Source organism: Anolis sagrei, chromosome 4 (genome assembly GCF_037176765.1).
Source record: "Anolis sagrei isolate rAnoSag1 chromosome 4, rAnoSag1.mat, whole genome shotgun sequence".
Lineage (NCBI taxonomy): Eukaryota > Metazoa > Chordata > Lepidosauria > Squamata > Dactyloidae > Anolis > Anolis sagrei.
In genome coordinates, this window is record NC_090024.1 from 146675033 (window position 1) to 146688554 (window position 13522).

Here is a 13522-nt window from a genome sequence, read left to right on the forward strand (position 1 = left end):
AGCAGGCCCGTAGCCAGGATTTCGTTTTGGGGGGGGGGGGGGCTAAAAAAATTTCGGGGAGGGGGGTTCGGGGGGGCTGGGTGTCAGGGGGAGGGGCTGAGTCTGAGTGAAAGAGGGTCTAGCCTAGCAAACCTTTTGTATCATTACCCCAATACCCCTATGCATATGGGATATATTGAGTATGGTGATCAGATCATGATATGAATAAACATAACAGTTTAAATAATGCACCAGTAAGGCCTTTTCACGAACCACCATGAGAATTTCGGGGGGGGGGGGGGCTGAAGCCCTTCAAGCCCCCCCCCCCCCCGGCTACATGCCTGCAACACAGTAATCTTCCATCTCTTTTAGCAGTTGATTGATATTATCATAAAGATAATTACTAACTAAATATATAGTAAGGCCATATCTATAATAATAGTCTAACTTCAAAAGCCTTTATTTCTTTATGGTATAGTTTCAAAATAGAATCCATAGCAACACTGATTTTTTTGGTTTTTTTAACAACTTAGCAGTAGGCATACATTAACGTATTAATTAATTTATTTAGTATTCATTTATTGTATTTATACCCCACCTTTCTCCCCATGGAGACTCAAGGTGGCTAACAATTCCAACACTTTGATCACAGTTTAAAACAAAGCAAATACAAATATTATAAACAATTAAGTATTACAATGTTGATTTAGTTTAAAATATGCATTAAAATATAATAAATATACTAACAGTAGTATATAAAACTTAGAAATTGGAACAGGTACATTTTAAGTGTAACCCCAGCAATATGCGTGCGTGCGTGCATGAGTGTGTGTGTGTGTGTGTGTGTATATATATATATATATACACACACACACACACACACACACATACATACACACACATATGCACTTTGAATACCATAGGGAAGGATTAACACCCCTGCAGTATTTGTTTTGTTGTCTGTGCCCCTGTTCAGAAGACTTCACCTCACTTTGTGTCCCTGTGCGAAAAAGAAATGGCTTGTTGTGGAATCAAGGATTGGTGAGAAAGCCTCAGTGCGTGGAGACCCCTTTCCCCCCATGATAACTCTTTCAGGAGTGAATTTGCCTTCTTTGGGGTCGATTTCTCTCACTTCCTATTGTCTTACCCCGTTCTTAACTGTGAGTCATTTGTAATTGGGATGTTTGTAACTTGGGGACACCTGTAAATTTGGTAGTAGAAGCAGAAATAACATAAGAATAGAAATTGGTTACAAAATCACACAAAAATGAAGATTTTTGAATGATTTTTTTGCAAACACTTTATTTAAAGTGAAGAATATGCACAATGCCAATGCTGCAAACAAAACCCCATCAAAACAGAGGATGACAGAGAAAAGGAAGTATTGGACAGGCATTCAAGGAATTTATGAAAAGTAGCTTCTTTGTCAGAGACTTTATTTACTGAGTCATGCCTGTAATATGTCAATTATATCTTGACCATGATTTCTATATCCCAGTAAGTCATTAGAGTGATGAAAGAAAAAGTTCATTTTTAAAAAATTCTAGCAGCTCTCAATAAATTCAGGATGAATTCTAAGTCATTGTCATCTGCAAAAGCTTTTAAATATTCCAGAAGAATTCTCAGTGGAACTTTGTATAGTCTGATTTATTCTCTATAGTACTATGCTAGTTTCCAGTATAATATTCCAATCCTGACATATTTCCATTTTAGGTTACAAAAAAAAATAACCATGGGACACTGATGAAAAGCAGAAAGTGATCGTGTGAACATTTTTGAGAAAATATTGGGCTATGGAGAAATAATATTTTGAATACTGTTCCAGATTTCAATCAAATGCACTATTTCCCTTGATTTTTGTGTGTCTGTCTAGAGCAGTGGTTCCCAACTTTTGGGCCTCCAAGTGTTTTGGACTTCAACTCCCAGAAATCCCAGCCAGCTTACCAACCATTAGGAACTGTGGGAGCTGAATTCCAAAACGTCTGGAGGCCCAAAGATTGGGAACCAATGCTCTAGAGAGCTGTACACGCATCCTTCCACATTTCTGGTTTTGGCTTTTATTAATTAGATTAAAAATGTGCTCTCCATGAATCTCCAGGCCCTCCATTGTGACTCTTAAGATCAACTTCCTTGAGTCATGCTGGAGGATCTAGAGATTTCTAGAGACAACAACTCTCTAGTAATCTTTAGGTTCTCCATTGAGATTATGTGATTAGCTTCTAGCAGTCATTGTGCTGAAAGACCTAAACATTTCTAGAAAAGTATTCTCCCAGGTAAAAAAAAAACAACCCAGCAATTTCTTTATTTGGAGGTGTCCGTAAATGTGGAAGGTTGACTGTACATGCGCACTCCTGCTTTTTAAGCTGATCTGGAAAGCAATATGCTTGCTTGTTCTCTCTCATTCTGTTCTGCAGAATTATACCAGTTAAGCTACCTGTATCAATGCAGATTTGAATCATACCAATTAAGTTACCTGTATAAATGTTTGAGTGTTGGACTATGACTTCTGTGACCACGGTTCGAATCCCTTCTTGGCTATGGAAACCCACTGGGTGACCTTGGGCAAGTCCTACACTCTCAGAGGAAGGCAAAGGCAAACTCATTCTGAACCAATCTTCCCAAGGAGACTAATGATAATTTCACATTAGTGTCACTATAACAAACCTGAATTGATTTAATGACTCACAACAACAATAAATCAATGTTACAGCCCTATTCCAGTGGGATGTATATAAAATTCTTCATTGCAGACTTTTCGGAAATGGTGCTTGACTCAGAGCACAAGGAATATGTATGATCTTTAGGCAAAAACATGTTGTGGCTAAGACTGGGAGAGGGCCACACACTTATACCGCATGCCAGCTCCTTCTGTTCAATGACTGATTGTATGACTGTATTCTGATCAAGGTGTGCCATTACGTATTCATTGGTGCTAATACGAAGCAGGAAATTTTCTTGCTTAACCATAGTTTCACCGAGAGGGAGGCTCATAGTGATTAGTTACTGTGGTGGAATAAATTGTTTCTAAAAGCAAACATAATTTGTACTTGTTTGTTGACAGAGCATTGGACTTCAGTTTAGCCAATTTCCTTGTTTAAAGATTCAAATCCCTTTTAAAGATGAGATTCATTATAACTGTTTTAATATATTTTTTGCTTCAAAAAGTTGTCAGCACCCAGCCCCAAACTTTTTCCCCAGGGACTTCTTTTCTGAAGAAACCTCTCCCACCCATACTTTTCATTTTAAACATTCAAATGTGACTTTAAAAAACACAGTAGTGAATATTTTTCATTTGTTTGCTCTTTTCCCTTTGTTTTACTTGGAGGCTGTTGAAAGGAATACTGAGAAAATGTGTCTGAGGCACTTTGAATATCTGGCAGTATTGTTTAATGACATTGCTAAGTATTCTCGCCATTTATTTATCACTTTTCTCTTGACATATATCTTCTTATAGATTAATACTTTGCTGTTTCAACATTTAACTCTGCTCTCCAAAGTGATATCATTAGGATCTCCAAAATAAGGTAAGAGAACATAGCTAGCATCTACTTGTTGTAATATGGTTCTTGTTCTCTGCGTGTATTTATGTTGACCGTGCTGTTAAGAATCTCAGTTACAACAATAACAATAATCTATGACAGATATATAAACAGAAACTTGTCCCTACTATAATTTATGACATATACTGTCATTTATATTGCAGAAGGATCTTTTCATAGAGCTGTTATTTATATCTTTTTTTGCTATGCTTTAATTGTGCTTTGTATTGTTTTAAATTTGTGCATTTAACTGAACTTATCTATAAACAATTTTTCATTCATTTCAGGTAAGATATAAATTCAATATGTACATTTGTACATACGTACTTACTCACATACATACTTAGTTGCCAACTCTTTTTCTTAGCTTAGCACAGTAGGCTAAATTGCTTAGCTACAGAAAAAATCTGCTGATTGTCAGGTCAGCAGTTCGAGCTTGGTTGAGGCGAGCACTCGCCATTAGCCCCAGTTCACCTGTCCACCTAGATTTACTTACTTACTTACTTACTTACTTACTTAGGCGATCCCTCGTTGGACAAGTAGGATAGTCTTCCAGGATCAGTATTCTTGTGGATCCGTAGGCGACTGTGGAGCCCTATTTTGGACCTGCATCTTCTCCCACAGTGAGGGCATTGGTTCCATCTAGAAGGTCGAAAGCAGAAATGTAGATAAAAAAGGTACCACTTTTAGCAGGGAGGTAATAAAAGGCACCTCAAAAGGACATCGATCAGAGGAAGCTCCTCAGCATGGAAGATGGAGCGACAGTACCCCTCATGGCTGGAGTCAACCACAGCCTCCCAGATGCTGGAAATAAGATGAGAAAATCTGCCTTTACCTCTGTTGGTGTTGTCCTTGTTAATTGTGTTGTATAATGCTCTGAGTCCCCTTAGGTGTGAGAAGGGTGGGATATAAATACTGTAAGTAAATAAATACATTTCCTGGAACAGTGCCAAATATTGGATATAATGACCATCAAATATTCACTCACCTCTTCATCCTATCACTTTCTGGGACAAACAGAAATACACCTGTTAACAATTTTCCTTGTGGTATATTTGCTAAGCCTTACTCTGTTCCTGAATATAATCAGAGTCCATAATAGAGTCATTAAAGACTGTACATATATTACTTCTGGAAACAACCAGTATTTTTACTGGTGAATTGATAATAGAAATGGAAGTATTCAGAAACTGGTGGAAGAATATTTCAGTTCTCCAAGGCATTGTTCTTTATTAAAAATGGTCATTCCTTGTGAATAATTCTTTTGGAGAGAATCTAGTGTGAAAGTTTGAAATGAGAACCTATTTTGCATGCAGGTAAGCAGGTACTGAATTATCACAGTGCTACATAAACCATCTCCCTTCACCCCCAATTAATTGTAAAAGTGTTCCAGAAAGAATGTATCTAGAGTCTTTAAGAACTGCCTTATGGACTCTGACTATATTCAAAAACAAAGCAAGACTTAGCAAATATACAGCAAGGTTTAGAGAATTTTTTACCCTACCTTTCATCCCCAAATGTCCCCAGAATGGCTTAAAATAAGTAGTTACTTGATATATCCCTGTCCTCAGGCTTACAATGTAAATACATCCATTATTTTGTATAAGGGTGCAAAAAATCCAGAATATATGTTCAGCCATAAGTTCAGAAAAAACTAGAGAAATATTTCAGGCTGAAATGTATTAGATTCATTCTACTAGATTGAGGGCTGGCTCACATTGCAAAATTATTGCACTATTATTTTATTTTAACCAGCCAGTCATGCAGTTAAGCACATTTTTTCAGAGTTTGCTGTAGTTTCTTGGTATTGCTTTTTCCATTTTATGCTGAAGCAAACTGTCATGCTGTCTTTTTGAAAAGTAATACAGCAGCAGGGATAAATAAACTGGTCTGCAATAGCATTTTTGCTACCAATGTTGTCAATTCTATATGTGTTAGCATATCACAACATTATTAGCTTGCTACACACATGGAAATAAGTTACAACAACATGAAGTGATTGTTGGAATTCTCCATTATAGGTTTTGAAAGCCAGACAGAATTTTCACATTAAGATGCAACATTTTACGGACAGTGCATTTCTGCTGGTACTGGATATTTGGCTGCCAAAACGCCAAATTATATGAATGCTCATGCAGATGTGAATTGACCATTTATTTCCAAATACACTGTGTTTTGCCTATATGTGGTAGAAACTTACTGCATTATGAAACATACTCTAATTTGGTGATCACCAGGTACACAGTAATGGAAAGTGTATGTGTGGAATGTTTAAGTCTAACTTGATGAAAAGTTGGTATGCAGCTCTTAGTACTCTGTAGTCCCTCTGTTCTGTAATCTTTGATATTGGTATCCTCCTCCCTGCAAATAAACATCTATTTCCTTGCTTCTTATCAATCAGAAAATTCACTGAAAGTTATTGCAAATTGTTTTCTTTGAGCATTTTATGAACTACTAAGTAGCCAAGTTTTTAAAATATTAGAAAACAGGAATACAGGAATTCCAACCAACGGTATGATAGAAAGGAGCATTAGGAGCAGTAGGATATGCTTTGCAAAGATTTGTATTTGATTTTAATATGACTATGTATGTAAACTTCTATCAGAACTTTGTTTTTTCTAGCCTAGTATTTTCTAATGAGCACTGTTATCAGTTCTCAGATGTATACCTTGGATCATCTGTTGTTAGGAATGCTGTTTATTCACATTCTTTCCAATGTCACATTCAGAAGAAGATTTGCTTAGTTGTACGATGCAACCTGAGAGCTAGCATAGTGTAATGGTTTAAGAATGGGATTAAATCAGGAGGAAGAGAACTACCAGCTAGGTCCGTCCCACACAACCATATAACCCAGATTATCAAGACAGAAAATCCCACAGTATCTGCTTTGAACTGGGTTGTCTTGAGTTCACAGTGCCATATATTCAAGTTCAAAGAAGATAATGTGGGATTTTACACAGCTATATGGAATAGATCCCAGAAGGTAGTGGTTCTCATTGTATTTTACTGCTTCTTTTTAAATGTTGTTCACATTTACTTCGAGCATCTTATGTGGTGTGTGGTAATGAACTCAAATGCAAGGAATTTTTATTTTGGCAGAAAACCTTCTAATATGGTTAAAGGGATATGTGTGTATAGACACATACAAACTCTTTTATGGAGAGATTACACATACATGAACCATGAAAGTATTTTTAGACTACCACAGACTGAAACTGGTGGAACCAGGAGTCATGATGACCAGTTACGTAATGACTCAGTCATTACAACTTAATCCCTTGAAGTGTTTGCCATAAAAGTAAGCATCACAGATATTTCACTCTCACTAATCAAATGTATTCTCATCCAGTTACAATAAATCATAACTTTATTGAGTTCCGAAGGTTGGAAGACAATATTGTGTCAGCCCAAAGTACTTCTTGTTTTGGTGGTTCTGTTCTGATTGGCCCAAATGTATTAAATACCCTGCTTTTTACATTTAGCCAAGGATGAAGGGTGCATATACACATGGACAGAACTCTTCACCAGCTCTGGGGGTGGTTTCACTGTGGTAGTAGCAAGATGGAGCCCTGACCATTAAGTGAAGGCAGAGCCTGAAGAGGAGCCCCTGGTGGCGCAATGGGTTAAACCCTTGTGCTGGCAGGACTGCTAACCGAAAGGTCTGTAGTTCAAATCCAGGGAGCAATGTGAGCTCCCGTCTGTCAGCTCCAGCTTCTCCTTCCCACCTGATAATTTTTTACATTATGCTGGGTATATACATATCTAAAATAAGTATACAGATCAAACATTTATCTATATAAATAAAAATGTAATGTTCGTTTGTGGGATTAACATAACTCAAAAACCACTGGACAAATTGATACCAAATGTGGACAGCATACAGGTAACAACCTAGTGTATGTCCTTCACTCAATTTTTTTTTGATTTTGTCATTTGGGAGTTGCAGTTGCTGGGATTTATAGTTCACCTACAATCAAAGAGCATTTTTAACTCCACCAATGATGGAATTGAACCAAACGTGGCACACAGGACCCCCATGACCAACAGAAAACACTATAAGGGTTTGGTGGGCATTGACCTTGAGTTTGGGAGTTGTAGTTCACCTGCATCCAGAGAGCACTGTGGACTCAAACAATGATGGAACTGAACCAAACCTGGCACAAATATTCCATTTGCCCAAATATGAACAGATATGGAGTTTGGAGGAAATAGACCTTGACATCTGGTAGTTGTAGTTACTGGGATTTATAGTTCACCTACAATCAAAGAGCATTTTGAAACCACCAATGACAGAATTGGGGCAAACTTCCCACACAGAACCCCCATGACAAACAGAAAATACTTAAGGCCACCCAGTCCAACTCTCTTCACCAGGGCAAGAAAATGTAATCAAAGCCCCCCTGACAATGAGCCATAAATATAGATATATATGATTCACACACACACACAGAGATATAGTATCATAGATTTGAAAGGGACCCCTAAAGAAGGACAATTATATGTTGCATATTCCAGAGTAGGCAAACCAGACACACTCCACATCAACATTGACAAAGAAACAACAGGAAATACTGTTTACCCGCAAGCATCAAGAAATTACATATATTAGAAAACAACACTTTCTCATTACTTTATTTCCTAGATCATCAGACTGGGCCACAGCAACGCCTGGCAGGGGACGGCAGGTAGCTATATAAATAAAAATGTAATGCTCGTTTGTGGGATTAACATAACTCAAAAACCACTGGACGAATTGACACCAAATTTGGACACAATACACCTATTAGACCAACGATTGACTATCACTCATAAAACACTGAAAAATACAGCAGAGGGGACTTAAAAAGCCAAAACAGCAAAAAGACGCTACAGCGCATGCGCAAAAATGACACTCCCTGGCAGGCCCGTAGCCAGGATTTCAATTCGGGGGGGGGGGGCTGAGTTTGTTTCGGGGGGGGGGGCTGAGTCTGAGTGAAAGAGAGTCTACCCTAGCAAATCTTTTGTATCGTTACCCCAATACCCCCAGGCATATGGGATATATAGAGTATGGTGATCAGATCATGATATGAATAAACATAACAGTTTAAATAATGCACCAGTAAGGCCTTTTCGTGAACCACCATGAGAATTTAGGGGGGGGGGGGGGGCTGAAGCCCCTCAAGCCCCCCCCCCCCCCCGGCTACATGCCTGCTCCCTGGCAAACAAAACATACAATAACATATCCACACTCTCTTCCAAACTACAGCTTCCAGCATCCACTAGACCAGGCCTTTTAGGAGAGGAGGATGCTCCAAATGCTTCCAAGCTGCAAGCTTTCTTCTTGAATTTCTTTGAGAGCATTCCAGTCCCTGCATATATCCAATTTTCTATTCCTGGACTGCAACTCCCAGCAATCCTCCAGATAATTAGATTAGATAGAGATAGATAGATCAATCAGGAGGACTGCTTGGAGTTGCAGTCCAAGAATAGGTAGGGAAAGAAAAGGGAGAAAGAGGAAGGGAAAGAAAAGGGAGGGGGACGAAAAGAAGAAGAAAAGGAAGTAGAGAAAGAAAGAAAAAAGGGAAAGAAGAAAGGAAGGAAGAAAAGAGGGAGGGAAGGAAAGGGAAGGAAGGAAAGGGGGGAAAGGGAGAAGGTTGGCCACAGCAACGCGTGGCGGTTACAGCTAGTTAATAATAAATCAGCATGCTAAATATGCTGATTTTCCTATTGATGGAGTACAGCTGAAGCATTTTCTGCTGAGTCCACTGTAAACACTGCATGTTGTTGCTAACAGGTTTATGTAAATGTATGTGGCTAAATTTTTCGCAACCTTAACATTAAGCTAAGGGGACCCATTTGGGGTTCAGCATCTGTAGTTTAAAAAGAAGTGCTATAGAGCTACAGAGCATGGATGAAGAAGCTGTGGTCTTTGGGCCAGATGCCACCCATTGAGCTTTTGATTCTAAGAATCATTTAATGTAAAACAGTATTTTAAAAAACTATGCAACTTTAACTGTGCTTTGAAGACAGGAGATCTGTTCTGTTAAGGTAGAAAGTTTTACCTTGGCATTTTAATGATGATATTTTAACTACTTTTAACTTAATCAAGTTTTAATGTATGTTAGTTCACAATTACAGGAGTCTTAGGGTAGTGATCAGTGTCTATTTGTGTTCTTTTTATTTTTGTCTTTACTGTTGATATGGTCAGTGGACTAATCAATAAACCTTGCTTCTTGCTTCTATGTAGAAATGCATAGAATCAATCTGCAGGTTCACCAACTTTGCTTTGACCTCATCTATTCACTCCTTCTCTCCTTCAAATAGCCCCACTCATTTCTGGTATGTAGCTAAACCTTTCCCAAATTGGAATTTGAACTTTGAGTCAAATACATTTTTCCATTACTACTGCAGATTGTGGCCACATGTATTTATATTTCTTGGTTTGTGTCATTGACAACTAACGTTGTGACTAATTCTAACTTGATTTCACGTACACAGCATTCCTAAATGGGATCTCATAAAGGCGGTTTACAAGGCTAGACCTGCATAAAGTCAGGACATAATGGACCTGTGCAACATGCCTTTTAGCAATTCCTGCCTGTAGCTGTAAAATATAGCTGATAAACATTGTTTGATAAGTATCCTGTCTTGTTAGGACAGGGCAGTATTTGCGGTAGAAAACAGCTTTTTTATAAATGGAAATAGAAGAGGAACAAAAATTCATGTTGATTCTGTTGTTGGTTTATTTTGTTGGAAAGGTTAAAAGTTTATGTTGCTCTCTTGAAAACTCACACTGTCTTTGAACAAATATATGAAGCTGAAAGCAACTGAAAATAATACTGTTTGTGATCTGCCTCCCCATATCATGATATCCATTGTCAGTGCTGAAGTGCCTCCAGGCACCTTGTTGAAATTACCTTGACATAAGCCAGAGCTGTGCTGTGTTTAGGAATTTGGCATGTTCAGATTTGGCACAGTTCTGCAGGTAGTGAAAGAGGGTTGACAAGATGGAGACTATTGCTTAGACGTTATACTAAATAGTGACCACTTGTGCACCTCCTGGAAAAATATGTTATTTTGATGTCTATTCTATTATGAAGTTGAAATTCCAAATACTTTTTGATATTTTAAGCCTCTATTTGGTTGATACACATACTAATAAAATAAAATTATTTAGTTTTACATAAAAAGAGTTTTGGGTTGGGCTATAACCTTTGTTTTATATGTGTCAATTTCACATTTCATTGCTGAATGCACACACTGTACATTTCTAACAAACAGGATGAATTATATTAATTTCTATCTTTGTACGATTTTTCTTCTTCTTATAGGCACTTGAGTAATTCTTTTGTTTCAGTTCCCATGTCATTTGCGTGAATTTATGAGACAGATAAAGTTTATATTGGTATCATTTTTATTCATTGGTATCATTTTCTATCACTTTCAGCTCTCATAGTATGGAAGGGCAGTCTATGGCATAGCAAAGCTTATGAAGACAAAGATTGTCAAATATTGACTCAAATTGTTATTTCACTCTTCCCTTATAAGAAAATATCAACATTTATAAAACTACATAACTTTTGCAATATAATTTGAGTTTGCTTCTATCTGTCGTGATCAGAAAATATTACTGCTGGACTGCTGGGGTTAGACTAGATTGCCCATGTGGTCTCTTCCAACTCTGTTAGTCTATGATTCTGTGGTTCTGCCATCTTGTATTTCTGCCCGATTTTACCTGAGTTCATCTGGTGGTTATTTTTTGTTTTGGTGTGTTTTGCACACAGGTCACAAATAACATGACAAGCAACACAACTCCAATATGTTAAAAATCACTAAGATTTCAGTGAAGCCAAACACAAAGATTGAAAATGTTTTCTATCAAGCAATATATTATAACACAGCCCATAAAAACCCCACTTTTTTCATGGTGTCTTGTTTTTAGGTCTGTTCCTTGAATTATTTTGGGCACTGATTCAGAAAACAGCATTGGTTAGGCTGTATCAACTCTAGTTCCTTAGCTATTGTTATCATGGTTTTCTATGAGTGAGCAGTTGAAGACTGGCATATGTTCTGTGTCTCAGAAACTAGAATCTGTAGGAGGGAATTGGTGCCACTTTCTGAATTAACAGGTCAAATATGTGCAGAAATAGGTCTGGGTATTTGAGGACCCCAAAATTTATTTATTTATTTATCGTGTCAGAAGCAAATTGAGGGTACAGTTATAATGTATTTTAAAACACAAACAAAGTTAAAAACTTGGCATTATACTAGATTTCCTTTGACCAGAAACTGGCCACTTGGATGTCACTTCTGGTGTGAGAGAATCGCCCGTCTCAAAGACATTGCCCAGGGGACGCCCAGATGTGTCACAATCCTGTGGGGAGGCTTCTCTCATGTCACCTGGCACCAAAATGTGTGTTGGGTAGTATAATCTTTAGGAATTTTTAGAGAACATGTGGAATCCCCTCAGATTGAAAGATGGGTAAATATTGTGCTTATCTTCAGAAATGGAGGGTGCAAATATTACTGACTATCAGTCAACTTGATGTTGGTATCCAGAACCTTGATCGGTCAGTTTGTGTCCCCTTAGAAAAAAAATGTCATGATTTGTAAGAAACAGCATAGTTTGTTTTGTTTTTTCAAAAATGAGTCATGCAGGAAAAATCCTTCCTTCCTTCCCTGGAAGGACAAGTGTAGTAGACCAATGGACTGCAATGGACACAGTGGATGTGTCATGTTATCTATCAGGCTTTCAACAACATTTTCAATTATATTCTTGCAGAAATAGGAAATTCTTACAAAATTACACAGCATCAGTCCTACAGGAAATATGCTGGCTATCAGCAGGCTTCCAATCTGAATTCAAGAGCTGTTGACATTAAAAGCCTTCTATACATCTGCCTCTGCATTGGGAACAAATCGAGTATTATTTCTAGTTGCCAGAAAATGTTCTGTGCAATGCTGCGCTGTCTCATTTGTGAAATACCATCTCCATGAACAGATATTGGACAGATATTTTGGTTTTTTACCACAAACTTTGGTGCCTAGGGGTCATAGCCTGACTAGACTGTTGAGTTTTGAGAGAGTGCATACTATGCTCAGTGGATCCTTGGTATCCATTGGGGTTTGGTTCCAGGAGCTTCCCATGGATACCAAAATCTATGTATGGCCAAGTCCCATTATATACAGTGGTGTGGTAAAATGGTGTTCCTTATATGCTTTTTGGTTGTTTCTTTAAAATACTGTGGGGTGTTTTTTTTAAGCTGCAAATAGTTAATCTGTGACTACAGGATTCAGGGGGCCAACTGTTCTAAATTGTTTTTAGAGTGTTTAAGTCTTTGCTTTGCTGCCTCTATCCTACCTTGAGATTTTTTATTCCACTTCACTAGTCATATTTATTTATTTATTTGCCACATTTATACTTAGCCCTTCTCACCCTGAAGGGGACTCAGAGTGGTCTTACACTAGGCAACAATTTGATGCCACACAAATACATACAATAAAATAAACAAATACATTAAAATCCAAAAAGTTAGAAACAACAAACATTAAACATTAAAACAATTCATTAAAACCACATAGTCCAAAATTATAATCCAGAGCCATTCCATTTCTCATTGCACTATTTTGTACTCACTTTTTGCACTGACCGAAAATTACTGACCAAAGGCTTGGTTCTATAGCCACTTTTATCCTAAAGGTCAGGAGGGAGGGAACTGATCTAATTTCACTGGGGAGGGAGTTCCATAGACATGGTGGTGCCACTGAGAAGGCCCTGTCTCTTGTCCCCATCAACTGCACCTGTGAAGGACGTGGGCCAAGAGCAGGGCCTCCCCAGACGATCTTAACCTCTGAGGTTTATTTAAAAATGGGGTGTTCCACAAAAGTGCACGTATCCTTAATTTTGCACAAAATGCAATTGTCCCACCCTTAAAAGGATTAAAATTCTAACAGTAGGGAAGTGTCACAAAATTACTAGAGAAACTTTAGGTTCTGTGCTTTGACAATGTGAACAGTGTATTGCT

General features: G+C 37.8%; 1 long non-coding RNA gene across 3 annotated transcripts in view; it reads left to right on the forward strand.

Annotated features, from left to right (window-relative positions):
* The window catches only part of LOC137096961 (uncharacterized), a 52767-nt gene that overhangs the window by 20161 nt on the left and 19084 nt on the right, over positions 1-13522 (forward strand). For all 3 annotated transcript variants that reach the window (XR_010909846.1, XR_010909847.1, XR_010909845.1), the window contains exon 3: positions 3434-3503. This is a non-coding gene — a long non-coding RNA (uncharacterized lncRNA). The remainder of the gene's footprint in view (positions 1-3433; positions 3504-13522) is intronic.